The sequence below is a fragment of the Cydia splendana genome, chromosome 14 (genome assembly GCF_910591565.1).
Source record: "Cydia splendana chromosome 14, ilCydSple1.2, whole genome shotgun sequence".
NCBI lineage: Eukaryota > Metazoa > Arthropoda > Insecta > Lepidoptera > Tortricidae > Cydia > Cydia splendana.
Genome location: NC_085973.1, coordinates 9,620,519 through 9,640,357, shown reverse-complemented (window position 1 = coordinate 9,640,357; position 19,839 = coordinate 9,620,519). Strand labels below are relative to the sequence as shown.

Below are 19,839 nucleotides of genomic sequence, written 5' to 3'. Positions count from 1 at the left end.
GTCAATTTTCGTTATAAAATGATGTGACTGACTTCCATACTAAAAGTAAAAATGTCCAACTGTCTATCAAATTGCGTTTTTATATCGAAAAATTTTCGAGCTCGCTTCGCTCGCGTTTTTAATCACTTTCTAATATATGGCGACTGCAGCAGCATTACTCTGTTGCAACGTTACTGCTGCAGCACTGTCAATTTTCGTGATAAATTGATGTGAGTGATTTCCATATTAAAAGTACAAATGTACAACTGTCTATCAAATTGCGTTTTTATATCGAAAAATTTTCGCGCTCGCTTCGCTCGCGTTTTCAATAACTTTCTAAGATATGGCGACTGCAGCAGCATTACTCTGTTGCAACGTTACTGCTGCAGCACTGTCAATTTTCGTGATAAAATGATGTGACTGATTTCCATATTAAAAGTAAAAATGTACAACTGTCTATCAAATTGCGTTTTTATATCGAAATATTTCCGCGCTCGCTTCGCTCGCATTTTCAATAACTTTCTAACATATGGCGACTGCAGCAGCATTACTCTGTTGTAACGTTGCTGCTGCAGCACTGTCAATTTTCGTGATAAAATTATGTGACTGATTTCCATACTAAAAGTATAAATGTACAATTCTGTCTATCAAATTGCGTTTTTATACCGAAAAATTATCGCGCTCGCTTCGCTCGCGTTTTTAATCACTTTCTAAGCTATGGCGACTGCAGCAGTATTACTCTGTTGCAACGTTACTACTGCAGCACTGTCAATTTTCGTGATAAAATTATGTGACTGATTTCCATACTAAAAGTAAAAATGTACAACTGTCTATAAAACTGCGTTTTTATATCGAAAATTTTTCGCGCTCGCTTCGCTCGCGTTTTCATTATGTTTAGGTGACATTCGGGTGGCGACTGCAGCAGCATTAGGTACTCTGTTGCAACGTTACTGCTGCGGCACTGTCAATTGTCGTGATAAAATTATGTGATTAATTTCCATTCTCAGCTGTAATGCGGCAATGAACGTCACTCAATTAACCAAAAAAATTCAATGTAATCTTGATGACCCTAGGGAGAGGGGGCACCATGGTCTAGAAATGCTTAGGGCATCAAAATATCTTAATCCGGCACTGGTCGTTTGCGGAGTCAAACGATTTGGGACTCGCATTTTATACGCATTACCATGCATTCCCGAAAAAAATCGAATCATTCCCGAAAGTCTCGCAACGCATTGAGGTTACAAGGGGCACGTGGTCTTCTTCAGACTCCTGAGGAAGACCACGTGCCCCTTAAGTCACGTGTAAAATTTGAATAAGGGCGAAAAAACTATTGACTTTGGAGTGTAGTTTTATTTAGTGGTACCTAATTGTAAAATATTTTATCTGGACTACAGCACAGATTAATAAATAGTTACAGTCCTCTAGCATATCCATCTGTCAACTTTACTTCAAGTTCCGCCTCCAGGGGAGAGGGAGAGAAATTAGGATTAGAAATTAGCCGCTTACTGACACAGACCGAATTCCACGCGGGCGGAGCCGCGGGCACAGCTAGTATTATATACATAGTGTCCTGATACCTTTATCTGGGCTAAGTAAACTACCCAATACCTAAATTAAAAGCGTTATTAGTGTTAAAAGCAATAGTAATGAAGCAGTATTGACACTAATGCAGTAAGCCATCAATTCACATCATAACGTAATTGGCGACAAATGGCACCTCATCTCACACATGACAATCCGTTGTGCATATAACGCGTACAAAATTAACGAATGATTAATCAATCTTAATTTACCTACATAATGGACAAATACACCCGAAAACCTACTGTCCTTCTATAATAGAATTCGACTCATACAACTGATACAACACATGAAAGTCATAGCCCGCAGAATAGACTAAAAGCAATAAACCTATCCGTCGTTCACCTGAAATAGTTAAATCCATCTCCGCTAAGCCTGTCTACGTTACGTAACTGAGACGCTGCCGGCAAGCCAAGCGGGTTCGACGATCCGAGTTCGACCCACTGAGGCCACTGACAACCTCGCCTGGAGTTCATTAACAACCAGGATAAAGTGACCTCGAGATCTGTCAAAACTATACATGATCGGAGCGCTTTTATAACTGGTCGTTCGAAGGCAATCGGAATAATCTTGGATAGCTTTGTTTAGACGTGTATTTTTGCTAGATTTTATTTAGCCTGTTGTTTATTCAAGTCTGTTTTAAACCTCGCCTAGTTCAATTCTAGGTATTTGTTTTTATTTAATCAATGGGTCTAGACTTGATGATTTTTAGGTCGTCACGGGCGTCACGGCTAATTGCCTAGTTAAAAAACTAACACTATCACAAGCAGCACACACTCAAGCAGGTGATTGAGTAGTGCCTATTTAGAAACACGCGATGAGAAATATTGATTTTCAATCACGTACATGTTTTAAAAATCCCAGAGCAAATTTAATCTAAGAACGAGCTAACATTCGAGTGGAAATGTTTTACGAATAGAGGTAGCCATCAATTCCCTTTTATTGAATTCGAACACAAAGTGCATTAAACGCCGCGCGCCTACTAATCAGTACAGTCGGACACAATTACCACTTAGCCCGTCCACAGGACGTTACAGCACGCTGGATGCATTATTCATCTGTCCGTCATGTGAATGACAAAAGTCTAGATTGTCTCGTATTATGTGCATAACTTGTGTTTCAAAATCAAGTGAAATCCAGTCATATCGTTTCTATTTCACTGTAGTCTTTACGTATTGCCTTTTAAATTCTGTCACTGCCAAATGTACACACATACATGGAGTAGGTACATACCAAAAATGGTGTTTTGAACCAATAATAATGTTTGTATTTTCTCATATTATGTATAGTATTATCAGCAGAAATTTTTAATGGAGTTTTTAATGTTAAATAGGTTATTTGGGTACCAAGCAACTTGTTTTTTTAAGCAAATACGATCCAGTTCACCTTTTCAGTTCGAATGGACATACCTGATTTTCCTTCCATAAGACTCAATTCAAAAGAGCACAATCGAGATTCCACGGCTAGTTCCACTATCTCCTCAATAACTGGAGGTGGAACTTCGCGCGTTCATTACAAACTAATCAATAGAGGACCAACTTCCAGAGGACAGTTCTTTCTTTGAAATTTCCTCTATGCCAGAGATGTTATTAGAATCGCTGGCAGAGTACCGAGTCGAAGGCTCAAGCGATCCATAATAGTACGTCCTCAAATTGCGTATAGATAATATGGACCCCGAGGTCACGGTACGTTGGCATCCTCAAGAACTTGACTGGCCCGCGCTTGTGCAAGCAATGAGAGTGCATGGTAAGAAATGTCAAGACGTTCCGTTCGACGTTTTAATTATTGTAATGGATGCCTTGGAAGGATTATTAATTTAAGAAATTGCAATTCAGAGAATTAATATCAGCGTTAAGCATAACCTATCTACATTTCAATTTTGAAAATGTTTGTTAAGTATGATAAAAGTTCTAATCTACAAAATTATAATCTTGATTAATTGTTTAATTGAAAGCTTTATTAACCATACAACTACATGGCAAAATGGAAATTTGCTAATCAACAAATTTATTTTTCAATGAAAAAAACTGGTAACAAAACTTTTTAATATTTGTGGGGTGTGCAAAGAAAGATATTCAGTACAGATATATAAGTAATGCCCATGTTTTGTTTATCAGAACACACAATACCTTACTAACGTAAAGCCCTTCAGTTAGGAAAACAATTAGAATACCCAAAAAAGCATTCCAATTTCCCATCAAACAATCCGGTCGAATTTCAAACGAAACAAAAGACGTCTGGCACAATGGCCGCCCCTCGGCAATTTTCGTCATAAAAAATGTCTTCGCGAATCTTCGTCAAACGAGAACGTTGAATTTATAAAGATATCGGTTGAAAGGTCTGGGTGGAATTAATTAAATTGAGCGTTTCCATTGTTATCACTGGTTTATTCTTATCGCTAGATGAGTCGAACACAAGCCAGTTACCAGGACGACTCTAAATTCGCACTGCCAGATTTCGGATACAATCAGGTGCTTAAGGGTCAGGTGGTCATGGGCACCGCGTATCTGACTGTGCCAGACAGTCTGCCAACAGGGAGAGATGGCGGACGCCTCAACGTGACCGCGACCGGTCTGTCAAGAGCGATACGACAGAGAAGAAGAATAATAACCCAAGAAATAATGGTCATGTAGAACTGGTTCGCCTAATCATTCGACTTAATAAGCATCAGTAATACAGCCTGGAGGTTTAGGAGGATAAAAAGGTTCTCTGATCCAGTCGTTACCCTTGCAGATAACGTTTCGTTAATTATTATTCGGCTTTACGGCCAGTTGGATAAACGGCACCTCTCAATTTATGTGTCGGCCGATCGCTCGATTACCAATACAACTGGTTAACAATGGATATTTCGCGTTTAATAATAATTAATATATACCTTTTGATGCGAAGTGAAATAGCTCAAACTTAGGGTTGTTATTGATTTGCAATAAATACACAATCGTGTAGATTAGTTGGCACAGCAAGACATGTGCCATATTTTAATTTTATTATGTCTATTTTATACCGTTCTGTAAATAGGAGCACTCCCCATACAGCGCCATACTTATTTACTGTATATTAATTACTGTACCTATACAACTACATAAATACGTAGGTAAAGACACAAATCTAGTAAACTAGACTATTCATAATAGGTAAAAAAGTTTTTGAGACTTATTTAGGTAAACCTATACCCGTCTGTTAAGGAGAGTACTAGGTAGTTAGAAAATGAAGTAGTAAAATTTACTGAGTTCTCTCTAAAAGTAACTTTCCGTTCTTATGTAACTCTCATTAACTTACCCAACTAGCATCAAAAGGCGTCATTAAAACTCCTACAATTTTCAACTAGCATTTCCAAAGCTACCTGAGTATTATTTTGCTGCAGTTACAGCTAATGCAAACTCTATAAGGAGCCGGAAAGTTTCTTGCGGCTTGCTAAACATTAATTGCGTTACAACTTACTCTGTGACTGTGCTTAACTTAGTATTTATCGTATGCTTGGACGATCTTAAAGCTGTTGGAGCTGAGTGTACTCCTCAGAGCAGTCAGACTAGACGTTACACCGAAGTTTAACAAAAACCAATGCTTAAATGGTAAAATATGAGTATGCTCTTGTAAGTTACCCGCTAAAATGCAAATTCCCATATTTTTTAGTTAATTTTCACTTGTTTCTGGATAAGCAAATTAATATTAAGTAGTTACTATTAATCCACCTCTCAAGTAATTCCTTGATAATTAGCTAGTCTGTGCGGAAAGAAAAGAGTCGTGGAATGTATGGGGCCCAATACATTCCACGACTCTTCTCTCATAACTTTTTTGGAGGTGTCAATGTAACGATGTTACCGTGAGATTCAAATGTTTCTAATAAACCTGCTGTCTATTGAACTCTAGAACTTCAAAATCGCGAATATAAATAGTATAGCGCGCGCACCGCGAGTAAAAACATCGCATACAAAAAGCGCGCGGCTTGAGACGATACAAACTGCACGGCTGTCCCAAAATGTACGGAAAGAATCATGAAGAATAAACTCATCGGAACAAAAAACAAGAAATCAAAAGACTATAATGATACTCATATTGATGTACATATTATGCAGGTGTGTCAATGACACAATGTCAATTAGTTGCATAACAGCTTAGATCCGTGTTAGGCGAAAGATCTGGGGGCGACGACCTAGACTCCCACGACACTAGTTGTCCTTTACCTGATTATTTATTATCATCGGTTGCTACGTGATACGTGACCCCGCGCTTTTAATGACTGAGGTGGGATAATGTAGTTTGAGGGCCTGCTAGCCTAGTAGGTAGGTAGTGACCATGTGACCCTACCTAAGAAGCAGGAGGTCCAGGGTTCGAATCCCAGTAAGGGCATTTATTTGTGTGTTTATCACAAATATTTGTACCCGAGTTATGTATTAATCTAAGTATGTATGTTTTATCAATTTAAGTATGTACCTATGTCATGGCCTAGTCCCCATAGAACAAGCTTTGCTTGGTTTGGGCTAGGTCTGTCTGTGTGAGATTGTCCCCAAAAATTAATTTATATTTTTTTAGTTTAGTTGGTGCCCTTAACACTCAAAACAAAACTTGAGTTATAGTACATTCCACTACATTCAATCTAGTTAATAATAAGAACCAAGTAAATGCTACTTACTTAAGATACACGTTAGTAAATTATTCTTGGAAAGCCTGCGGGCGACTCGGGATCAGTCTGGACGTTTCTGGCTGGCCAACCAAAGGGCAACCACGCACTCATGCATAAACAGGGTATGTGCTGAAATACACCAAAGTGGACCGAGTTTCACGGGACGGTTGGCCCTGATATTGGCGACGAAGGAAAAGTTACAGTTTACGCGTTCAAATACATCTGCCATACCTACTCAAATATTCTTACATTATTTAAATATGTCTATTTTTATAATGCTCTCAGAGGGTAGTGTATATTGATGATGACTGAGAAACAAATGTCTGCGATGAACACACAAATAATGGCTTTGAACCCAGGACCTCTTGCTGCGTAGGCAGAGTCACTACCGACTAGGCTAAGGCTAGGTTCACACGGCGTTAATTTTACCCGTATACTGTATACGGGATTTTGTCGAATACCGTAGTGACAGCAAAATTTGTATGGTAACGTTCAAAGTCATTCACACGGTGTCTATGCGGGAAAGCCGTCTACCTGTGTGAACAATTTTGAAAGTTACCATACAAATGTTGCTGTCGCTACGGAATTCGATAAAATCCCGTATACAGTATACGGGAAAATATTTACGCCATGTGAACCTAGCCTAAGAGGCCGTTAAACACATTTGCTTCAACAATAACAAAACAATTTCAATATACACGTTGAATTGAAATAGAATACCTTAACACAATGAAAACATGTCAGCATTACAAGACAATAAGCTCTTCGCTATCGAAGACCCAACAATCGCATTTAAATTCCTAGTACACATGAGATATTTCCTACATTTCAATTCTAAACACAGGACATAAACAAGGTAAATTCAATTCCCGGAATGCTGGCTCGAAATCAAAACAAAGCCTTTATAGAAGTCGCGTTTCCTCTTTGAAATAACAAAGTAACGTTGCTTGGCTCGTTCCTACCGCTTGCCTGGATCGTCTTCGGTATACCAGTGTAGGGCTTGTTTACCAAAGATAAGATAAGATAATAGTTTATTGTATAACTGTGTACCACAACAATGATGAACCAACAGTTTATCCAAAAGGGTACTATTGCAGCCAATTCACTACCTATTTTTAATAATATACCCCGGGATTTTGGCTGCGGGAATGTTTTACACTATAAACTGAAATAAATGTCATATACTAAGAAAAAGTGACCAAGGCCTCCAGTGCCTCAGGCTGGAATCAAACCAGCGTCCTCTGCTATCGTGGCAGGTGCCTGTGCCATTCGGCCACCGGGCCACAGCGGCATAGGTCACAGGCACCTGCCGCAATAGCAGAGGACAATGGTTCGATCCCAGGCTGGGGCACTGGAGGTCTTGGTCACTTTTTCTTAGTATATGACATTAATTTCAGTTTATAATTTATATAGTAGTGTTTCTACTTGAAATAAAAACAAATTAAAATATTTTCTGAAGATAATTTAATTTGTTCTAATACTTCTAATAGTGTTTTACACTAGCTTAAAATGGGTATATAATGTAAACACAGAAACTATTCAAATATTTCTAAGTACATTTGGACCTTACTAAGTTACTACCTAGTTTTAATTCTTAGTTTCGTAACTAATTCACAATAAACAAAGTTTTAAAATACCCGCACCCAAAACTCCGGGGTATGCTTAATTATTTACATTTCATAGCTTAACGCCCTTGTAAAATGAATTAAAGGTCTGTGCTTGGGTCCAACAGTGGGATGTTTATGTGATAGTTATGACAATGGTTATTTCTAAGTAGGTAGCCAGGAAATAACAATTACCATAACCAGTACTTAATAGTTAATTTTATTAATACAAATAGGAATGTCCCGAGAAGATCCGGCGTAAGAAAGTCTGGTATCGTTATTATTATAAACAGTAATACTACCAAATGCAGATTTATAGGAAAAACATTTATATTTTATACAGTATTCCTTGAGGCTAACGCTATATAAGTGATCAGAACAACATCTCTGAGAACTGCATTGTCGTCTAAAAGAAGGTACTAACTTTGTACGCAATGTTTAGGTCCTTAATGTCTTTTAGTTGTGCGAAGAATTTCAGGTGCATCTTGTTAGGTTCGGGCTGACAGACAGAGCCAATTTATTGCTTGACGTGTAGTCTAATTTGTTGGCTATAATAAAACTCGCTTTACTTAAAATACATTCGTTTAAACAAAGTTTTACAAATGGATATTATGAGAAAATCATTTGTACTTACGAATATGCTTTGAAGAATATTTACCAGTTGAGATATTACTGGAGAATTATCGTACACGTTATCCGGTTCGAAGGACCAACGAATATTTACGTTGCGAGCTGACTCGCTAATAAAGAAATCTTGCAAAAATACGTGTATTTTTATTGAATAGACATAAGTGACAGAGAAATATTGTGACAAGTAAAAATAGAAAAAAACATCTAGGTATTCAAAGGAGGGCGTCATCTACAAATAGCACGATTTTAAAGTACTTTTGCAGTTAAATTTACAGTTTTTAGTTTTTTTTTTCATTTCAAAACTTTTTAGTGGCTATGAAAAATTAAGGTAGTTATTAACTGGACTGAAAACTAACAGTCAATGGCACAAAATGTTGCTTTAAAACAAGGTTGAAAGTGCCCGCGATTGGTCAGTTGCCGACGAAAGGACAGTTTTCCGCCTATCCCTTTTTAACCCAACGTTGCAAAAACACGCCAAAATTTATGATGTCTGCTTATCATGCTAAGAGAGCAGTTACTATTTTTACAATCATCCAGAAGTTGGTTAAATGTGCTGGAAAGTCAGACTGTTTATTTAAACAATCACGCACATATTCTCAGCATATGCTGAGAATATTTATGTAGGTACTCCTGCTTATCATATACCACTTGTTCATAAACAACAGGTCTCCAAGGATTTAAAGTCGGCACAGTAATAACATAAAATCTTGAGAAGAGCTTAAATAAAATACGGTAAATTCCAGGAGTAAAATATCTCACGTCGAAATTTCATTTTAATTCGCGCGAAAATTTCAAAGCCTACGGGGACTAAGCGCTGCCAAATTAAAAGCCTCTACATACCAGGCGAACATACATAACACAGTGAGCACATTCCCACAGAAAAAAAACACTCAAAAATCACAAACAAAACACACTCACGCGCACTAGAATCCGCACATTAATTAAAATAGCTTTTGATATTTTCAAAAGGGGGGAAGGAAAAGTCGAATTTTTCGTAGCGCACGTCCGGAGCGTGTAGCGCACGTCTACGCGGGTTGAGGCCGCGGCACAGACTGGTTGCTATAGCGCCCGCCTACGGGCTACGCCGTAGCTACGCTCGTAGCTGGACGTGTGAAGTACGTTCGAAATGGATGATTCCGAGCCGCTGGACGCTGTGCAAATATTACGAGGAATTTGATTTAAAGTGTAGTTAAACAAGTCGCGATGGACATGTTCTATTTTAAAGTAGCAATAAAATACGACATACCAAAATGGTATTAACCATATTTCGTTGCACTTGAAACATGTTTAACTTCACATTGTTTTCAAACACTAATGAAGTAACCTCTTTTCTCAATACAGCGGCCCAATCCGAACAATGCTTATAAGATGTCACAGCGATACGATACTGATCTGTCAGTGTCAAAAGCATAGAAGGCAGGATCGTATAGAAGTGGTATACGCGTGCCTCCGTGAGGGACAAAACATACGCAAATGCGACACTGTGATTGGTCGAATTCATTTGTTGCCCACTATAATCCATACTAAATAAACGGTGGGGAACAAATAAAACGTGAGACTGTGACAAGGACAAACAATAATAGCCCTTTCGCTGCTACTCGGGCTACTCCTACTGAAAGTAAGTATTGTTCGAATCGGTCCGCTAATAGGTTACATACTTAACGACAACAAAATTTGAAAAAATGCGCATTTATAATATTTAAAACTTTCGCGTTTTGAACACATATTAACTCACATTTATAGACGAGTCTATCGCCACCACCACCAGAAATCAGTGAAACCTGCGTCGAAACGTCGGTAAATAAAGGTAATAAAATAAATTCGCGATAGACCCGTCTAGAGTTAATAAATGAGCATTTGATCTTTATCTTAGCGATCTTCACATACCTATTTTGTAAAAACGAACTGTAAAGTGTAAAGCTGCAATCAAGGCTACATATAGTAGGTAGTATAAAAACTACCTCTTTATTTTGGGATAACTTTATTCATTTATATCACAAGGAGTGTTAAGACGAAAAGTATAGTGATAGCGGTACACCCTGAAATTCGGGAATCAGCTGCAAATGGTGTTAAAGGTATGGAAATCGGCACGATTAATCGTTAGGCCATTTGAATCAATTTGACCCGTAGCACCAAAAAAAAAACAAACGGAAAGGAGTTATGACGTCATCTTTTTTTTTGTATGAAAAAAAAAATTGTTCAGAAACCTATCGTGTGTGGTATTAAATGAAAGGGCATTTTGAGCCGGTTCTAAAAATATATCACATTATTATATTTCCGTCACTTGCATTCAATTAAAACTCTTCTTCCCAGCTAACCAGCCAGCCAGCTTTCTTAAACTTTCGCTCCCAGCTCGGGTGGAATATATATATATATATATATTGTATTGTATGTATGTATGCTAGTATGTATTTTATGTATTTTTATTCTATAATATTATTTATGTATTTTATGAGTTGACAATACGTTAGTTTACTTTTTCTAAATATTACTGTACATCCCGTAAGTTTGTCTATCTGACCTGACTGGAGTTTTCCTCTCATCTAATCGAAGGTTAGCTGGAAGAGATCCCTTATAGGGATAAGTTCGCCTTTGTACTTCCATTACTGTAATTTATTTTTGTAAACCTGTGTTGTGTACAATAAAGTGATTACTACTACTACTACTACTTAAAATAAAAATAATTTTCAAAACATACCGCAAGTTACAGCTACGGATACGAAGCCGTTGCATTATTTTTTGTAATATACGAGTATACCTCAAGTCCCAAATACCCAATATCCTCATATCTAACCCCAAGAAATTAATTTCGAAAATATTTAGTTTTTTTTTATTATTACAAATTGTGATCTATCAATCTATCAATGAAACGGCCTCCTAGCCTAGTCAATAGTGACCCTGCCTACGAAGCTGGAGGTCCCAGGTTCGAATCCTGCCGATTAATCGTGCCGATTTTCATACCTTTAACACCATTTGCAGCTGATTTTGGTCAACCGCTAGTACTAGTAAGGGGCCCACTGATTAACAGCCCGGACGGTATCGGCCTGTCAGTTGTTCGGAACTGTCAAAATTTTGTTCTAACTGACAGGCCGATACCGTCCGGCGAACTGTTAATCAGTGGGCCCCTTACCAATGAGCACTATATCAACTTCCGACAATAAGTACCTACATGTATATTGTATTGATTGGCACAAAAATTTCGTTTATTTATGAATATAAAAAATATATAAAAAAGGAAAGTTAGCTAGGTTTTAGGCTAATTAAAGGTTTGTGTTTATAAGTCGTTGTATTTTATTAAGTTAAAAAATACCAAACGAAGTTCAGTGTTATAAAGCATTCGATAATATTTAAAATTATTACAATAAAACTAAACTAAACTGTAGTAGCGGCAAAAAGTGTAGGCAATATATTTGCAACAATTTATTTTAGGGAAATAATATTCATATAACCGAGTCTAGCACTTCAAGAGCCCATCAACGTGCACACTGGCGCCACTGCTAAATAATCGTGATTATTTAAATTTAACGAAAGATATTTAAAAAAGGGGGCCGCTACGTACTGTATGTTGTATTTAAGTACCTTTTGAATACATCAAACTAGTTTTTATGTTGATGGATTCGTCAATCTATGCGTCCAAAGTTAAAACGGCCGTTTTTGTTTTGAGTTCATAGATCAACGAATCCAGATCCAGCAACATAAAAACTAGTTTAATGTATTCAAAATGTACTTAAATACAACATACAGTACGTAGCGGCCCCCTTTTTTAAATATATTTCGTTAAATTTGAATAATCACGATAATTTAGCAGTGGCGCTAGTGTGCACGTTGATGGGCTCTTAAGACTAGCGTCCTACTTACATACCTAAATCTAGCGGCACGATAACCCAGATGGTACCCGCGGCACGAAATCACTGCCATCTCTATGTTTACTCAGTAAAGGGTTAACGTAACACTGTTGACGCCACACCACTACGAACGAATTCTTTTTTTAAATAGGAATAGGAAATTTTGGTACCGATAGTATTGAATTCAAAATGTATATGCTCGGACAAATGCTTAAGAAGGGGCTAACGCAAAATTTTATATTCTATATTGACTTAAAAATATATAACGTAAGATAGCACCAATATGTATTTTTTAAATATTATATGGCCGATGGCCAAGGGAAGGTGCATACATTTAGTTACAAATTTTATTCTCTAGGGGGGGCATGTAAAACTCAAATGCCGCTTCTAGTTTATCTACGCATATTGACTAAGGTAAACGTACAGTGCTCGACATGCTAATGCCCAATAGATGACGCCTTGCTGTCACCTCTATTGACAATGACTTAAGTTTCAAGATGACATGTACTGGGACCGCGTCGTTTGATGTTCGATGTTGGAACCAGTACGTTTACCTTATAACATGTCACAGTTAACACACATATCAGTAAAGCAATCACTCGGCCCAGCGCGCCGTTGACAAATTGCTACTGCATAAATCATACCCGGTAATAAACCTGTGATCTTTGGCCATGTATCGCAAGTTTAGTAGCAGGTATAATAGGTATATTATGTAATGGAGATATTTTTACGTATGCTGCCGCAAAATTACTACTTTATAAATTTATTTATTCATAATGTGTCCATGTTATTATGCAGCTGATAAATTTATTTCGTAACAAATTATATTTAAAACATAACTAAATTTCGCTTCCTAACAAACTTGGAAAAACCGCAAAAGTCAGCGTCAGACCGTACCTGTAACAATAAAAAAAACATGGAATTATTCACCTTAAAAAGACAAAAAATTAAGATATTATGTTAGTACGTTAATGAATTAATTACTTTTTTTTCAATTACTAATAATACGGACGTCTAAAGATAAATCTAGTTATTTGTTATTATTCTGTACAATAAATTGTTGTTTCAAACATACATATCGGCGCTACTTTGAAAAAAAAAACTCGTAGGTATCTTATTTTGTCAATCAAAACAAAATGTGGTATCTATGTATGGGATGTATACAGAGTTGCCTTTCAACTTTGAGTAGCAGAGTGAGATACGAGATTTTTTCAAAGTAGTGCCTATATGTTTCTAATAACATAATAATATGTTGAGCAAGTGAATACTTAATGATTTAACAAAAAAAAACCTATTAAATGGTAACGCCGCGCCGCGCGCCGGATGAGATTCATGACATGACCCACTTTTTTTAGATTGGACAAGAACTCATCATCCAAATTAAAAAAAAAATACTTCACAGAATAGTTTTCTAATAATTGCAAAAACTAGTGCATTGTATAATCATAATTAATACAAATATTAATATTATAAACAGTATCGAGAGCCTATTGTATTGTACATATATTGACCCACTTTACATACAACGGTAACGGTAAAACACAAGATATATCACGCAAGTCCTAGTAAGTCTCAAACTGGACAGGCATTTGACTCATGCGCAATCTATCGCCCACTGCACTATTATCCAATACAAATACAATGCGTAATCTTAACCCACGCTAATAGCAACCTTAATAACAACGCATCAAAGGTTCATTCACCTTGCAGATACCTGAAAAGCTAACCTCAATGCCGATTGTGACCGTAACACGAGGCGCTTAAGTCCAATATTCTTTACAGATTAGTTTAAGCCAAGTATAGAAGAATTAAAGAATAAAACGAATTTTTAACCGTAAAGTTAAGACGTTAGAGTTGAATTTTATATGTGCTACGTTTGAGATTTCTATGAATGAATGGACTTGTACGCCCACGTGCAGGCCTTGAGAAAATCAGTTGTTTTGTTGCAATACGCGTTTTTAGTGGCGTAAATATAAATAAATCTAATTTACTAGCTTGATAGCTTAATATTACTCAATTGGTATTTGTCACTACCATTTGAATTTAATAGTAGGTAGGTACAGTCAGTACCAGAAGAAGCGAAACGGGCCAGGTGTTCAAAATTATCTGAATCCGCTCGTACCTATTTTTATCGAAAACTTTGTGTTCATAATATAATTTTGGTCCAACCCGTCTATAAGTAATCCCTACTTTTGCTGCCAACTATTATGTTTTTCCGAGATTATTTTTGTTTAACTTAGTGTAAGTAGGTACCTAATCTCTGAACAACACCAGTGCCAGGTACTAGTTTTATTGTCAAAAGATTAATTAGCTGAGGGCCACTTGCACTATCTCACTAACCCGAGGTTAACCGATTAAATCGTTAACCCAGTGTCAAATTGTACTGGTAGCCATGGTAACTCCAGGTATAACCGGTTAACCCCGGGTTAGTGAATGGTGCAAGTATCTTAAAAACTGCTGACAACATAAAACAACAGCAGATAAAACGGAATAGTTACAATAATTTCATATGATAATGAACTCAATCGCTTATTCAATCAACAATAATATTGTTGCATAAATTGTCGAATTGGTGACCAATGACCGAATTCAAAATCCAAAATAAACAATTATTAAATTAAATACGCGGTTGTTAACAAAACAAAAGCTAATTACAAAAACAAACTATGTATATCAGTACCCAATAACAATAACCAAGCACTCGATTAATTCATTTTATTAATATCATTACTTCACATAGTGAACATTACCGAATTCACAAACTTACTTAAACAACCAATTCACACGAAAACGGCTCTTACACAACAGTAATACAGTTAGTGTCATAAGTACAAAATAATTTTGTGTTTTGCGTAGATTTGCAAATTATCCCATGCAGGCATGTATCACAAATGTAGTCCTAATACTACGGCAATACGGCTGTTATGCTGTGTAGATATAAGCTTGCGTTTGAACGAAGAGTGGTTGGCGGCTCACCAAACCAGAGTATGGTTTTTGCAGTTGTTGGCAATTAGCGCAAAAAAATGTCGCCGGCAAAGGAACATCTGCGGCACTGAAATATGAATGTTTGTGTGCTGTTATGCTGTAGGTGTACCTAAGTATGGAAATATAACAAATATGGATTTAGAATGGTCTTTTTTGCGCAAAAAAAGTGGGAAATTTACGGCTATTTAGTGATTTTCTGTTAACTATACCTGCGAATGCCTATGCCGAAAATTACACTTTCATATTAGGATATCAATACGATATTTTATTGTATTGCCTAGATTCGTAATCCACATTATAATAAACTTTTCCTCAATCCTCAATACACTAAATAAAAATAATAAATACTTGTAATTTCTATCATTTTCCGTTAAATAATTTTTAAAGTAGGTATAAGTTAAAATATGAAACTAATTTGCGATACTAAAAACAAAAATACAATTTAAAAAATGTATATAAAATGTTGTAGAAAGTTACAATAATTATCATCAAGATCTGAATTATTTGTAAGTCTATACGTTTGATATCTAATATCTAGCAATTCTAACATCTTAGCAGATATTAAGAGCTGGTAACGTAACACTAACTGCCACTAGAAACACAATTAGCTCACTTAGCTAAACATAGCTTAGTTAGCTAAGCCAGCTAGGCTGGACAGCTTAATGTATTGTTATGGTATTTTAATTGAAGCCGTGATAAATAGCTGAGATATGTATGAAGAGAAAAGGGGTAGTAAGTGTGTATGACAACGAAAAATTTACAAGTGTGATTGTAAACTACGACCCCTTTTAGATCAAAGCCAAAACTGTCATAAAGACATGTTAGAAGAAGATGATGGTGATTTTGATCCTTTTAGTATTTTATTTGCCTAGTAAAAAGTATCTCCTACAAGGTAATATGCTTATAGGTATTAAAATGTTAATGTCTGAAATAAATGTTATTTAAATACCTACCTACTTACGGTGCGATTCGGGAAATGAATTAGAGATTAACTAGATATGAAATAGTAAAGATATGTGACGTTCCACGGCAAAAGGTACCTTATTTCAAGATTCACTATCTCTAATTCGTTTCCCGAATCGCGGCACCAGCCGCCATAAGGTACCTTTTGCCGTGGAACGTCACATATCTTTACTATTTCATATCTAGTGAATCTCTAATTCATTTCCCGAATCGAGCCGATAATGTGTCAATCGCAATCGGAAACTAAAATGAATCTGTAACAAATTTGTAAGTATGTAGGTACCTAACTTAAAATTCTCGCTTGTAGTAGAAATACAAATTTATCATCATCTAAGTTATATGGAATTCAGTACAAATAATTAATTTGAGATGAAATGAGAGCTTTTTAATCTTGTATCGATGATCCTTGTAATTACATAAATATGTAATTTTATAAAAGAAAATTTGTCCCAATTTAATTACATGATAATTATAATTCATATGTACCTATAACAAATAAATAAAACAATATTATCAATACGACTATGCTTAAACTCACAATTTAAAAATAAAAGTAAAATTTAAATTTTGTGATTTATAAAATCATTAGCTAGGTAGGTACTTTTTACATTCTACAAATAATATGTAACATACATATTATGTACCCATAAAAAAATAAAAATTAAAAGGAAAAAAAAAACAAAAAGATTTATAGCAGAGCGTGGTTTCGATCCACGGACCTCTGGGTTATGGGCCCAGCACGCTTCCACTGCGCCACTCTGCTCTATATCCGAGCGGGCGAAATTACCGTCCGCTTACTGTAAGCGATGACAAGGCGCGCTTGGCATGACGTCACGAGGCGTTGTTATACTATTGCGATGTATTACATCATCTAACGCGTGTCATCGTTTAGCTGATAACGCATTTTTTATGCAGACTATATTTTTCTTATGCGAATTAATTGTACTTACATAGTAATGACTATCATCAGATACATCGGAGCGAACGAGGTGTTCATAAATATCTAAGCTCGACTTTATGTCGAGAAATTTGCGTGTTTATTCGTATTTTTAACAACGTCTTTTGTTATATCATTTGTTATTTCCCATGAGATCCTGTATTTAAAGCGGCAACACGCATGTTACTCCGCTGGAGTTCACAAACTATCAGGTTATGTGAAAAGTACCTACGTTTGACTATTAAATGACAATAAATTCAGATATACATGTACTATAAAGGTAGCAGAATATTCAGTTAGTATACAAAGTAGTATAAAATGTTATCCGTCACTATGAGGTGGGGATCCTCTTTTTTATGACAGCTAGTCGGTTAGACCCTTCTCTCTAATGATCAACTACACAATGTAAGGGTTTCTGCCCGGATACGTCATTTTAACACGAACTGGTTTATGTCATGATGAGCCAAGAAAGTAAAATTGGTAGGTACATATTATGTGTAAGCAATAAGGTGTTGATATGTAAAAGTAATGAAAAGCTAAACATAAAATTTTAGATACTAGATACTTTAAGAAGATCTCTATTAAATGTAAATAACTAAATTTGAAAATCAATTATACCTTTGCTTTAATAATCTACAACGTTTGCGTAGATAATTTATCGAACGAGCGAGCAAAGCTAAGCGAAGTTCTTACTTTCGACTTGGATCACGCGGCTGGCTAGCGGCACGTCCCGGCATTTCGATGTTTTTAAGCTGAACTGTCAGAAGATAGTTTGATACTCAAGAACTTAAGTAAATTTGTTCTAATTTAAATGAAATTGGGTAAACGTGTAGTTGAGGGCATTATATTTTAGTGATTAAATTGTGAGCAGGCTCGATCAAGGGATTATTGAGGTAGAAGAGCTTAGAAGTCCAAAAAGCTGTTTGTGAGAGGTCTTGCTATTCTGGTCATTTTATTTGCAAAAAACATGGTCGAATTTAGTATCAAATGAGAGTGCTCAGTAAGCACTTTTATAATATCGTTTTTAAATTTACAATTTTGAAATAATTAGCAAGATAAAAATAAAATAATATAAACATAATATAGGTATTTGACAGGAAATATTTCGGCTTAGCACAGATACAGTTTATTTTAATCTCTATGATTTCTACGATGACTTAAATCCAGGGGAGGGATAGTCGTGTATAAAGCACTTTATTAGAAAAATAGCGACATCTATATTACTTAACACTAAACTTTTTTTGCTTAATATGGCTTCACTTTATTTCGTCAGAACGTCTTAAAAGTCTCTCTCTCTCTTATATCCAGGGCATGGATCAAACAAAAAAACATCTGTTAGAACAGATTATTTATGGCCATCGTTGCCATGGAGGCGATTGTCACAAAAAAACAACTTTGTCAAATAAAACTCGAAATATTATAACACCCCATTTATTGTCTGTACTATGACATAATTCAGATAAATAAAAATACTTTCAGTTTTACAATGTTACAAGAAACAAAATTTTCATACGCCATCACAGTTGCTGAGAACTTTATTACCAAAAAATTTAGAAAAAAATATGGCGGGTAGATTCACAACCTGCTGCGTGTAATTGTGTGTTATTCCAGCCGTGTATGATAGGTAATTTATTTACATCAACAGTCAAGTTAAAAGTACCTAATCTGTTTCCGTGTATTAATAAATATCCTGAAGCCTTTCTTCAAAGTCAAAGTTTTTTACGTTCGCAACATACTTAGACGCTATTTATGCCCCTCCCCCCTGATATTGAGGTTGATATTTCTGGTTAAGAATTACAGATGGCACTTCAAAATGGATGCAAAAATGTTCCACGCGAGGGCTCTCTTTGTCCTATATATTATACATACTACTTTTTGCTCAAATTTATCAGTCAAGGGCTCCACAGACCTTGCAATAAATCCAGGCGATTTTTGATCCATTGCCGCCTATAGTGCGACATAAAACAGTAGAAATTAAATAAAATGGAACTCAAAAATGTCCATACTAAATTGTTGCCATGAGTAAGCATTTTACGCCAAAAATGTGACAGTTACGTAGAAAGTGGTGCCCTCATTTATTTTCTACTATTTTACGTCGCACTATACGAGTACCTAAGTAAGTAGGTGCAACAAAGTCAATCGCTCTATAATAATTTTTGGTTAACTGCGAGTTCTCCGTTCGGGGCGAACTACTAGTAATTATAACATACCAATTTGTTGCAATTTGCTGCTTATAATAACAACTAGGTAACGGCCGACTTACTTTTGTTAAGTCTCATTATGTCTGGTATTTTTGAGTATTTTGCATCGAGCTTTTAAGTAGGTATGTGAGATGTTACGCAAGTTTTTATTAATTACACACATTTCTACAAATATAATAAAAAACATTATCGACCAATATTTTCAAACGTTACAATTGTGACCTATGATACAAAAGCTAACAATATACTATTTCTGGCATAACATCATCCTAACCTCGCTGCATGTATCAAAGTAATGCAAAATGAAAGTGGCCCCAATTTCCGGCAAAAATAACACCTGTCCCGCCGTGCGCACGCCCAGGCGTGGGCTAATGGTGGGGAGATTTATCCCGGGTTTGCGAGATATATGTATCATTAGAGGAGGTGTTGTTAGACCGACATACGTGTATTTACTTACATCAGGCTTTTATTTGGGAAATGTGTGCTCTGT

At 36.1% G+C, this 19,839-nt stretch overlaps 1 protein-coding gene and 1 non-coding gene across 2 annotated transcripts in view; both read right to left on the bottom strand.

The window, feature by feature from the left end:
* Positions 1 to 19,839, bottom strand: part of LOC134796794 (uncharacterized protein CG43867) — a 437,477-nt gene that overhangs the window by 144,416 nt on the left and 273,222 nt on the right. The window lies entirely within an intron of this gene.
* Positions 16,903 to 16,974, bottom strand: Trnam-cau (transfer RNA methionine (anticodon CAU)). Its single transcript has one exon. It is a non-coding gene; the product is annotated as a tRNA-Met (tRNA).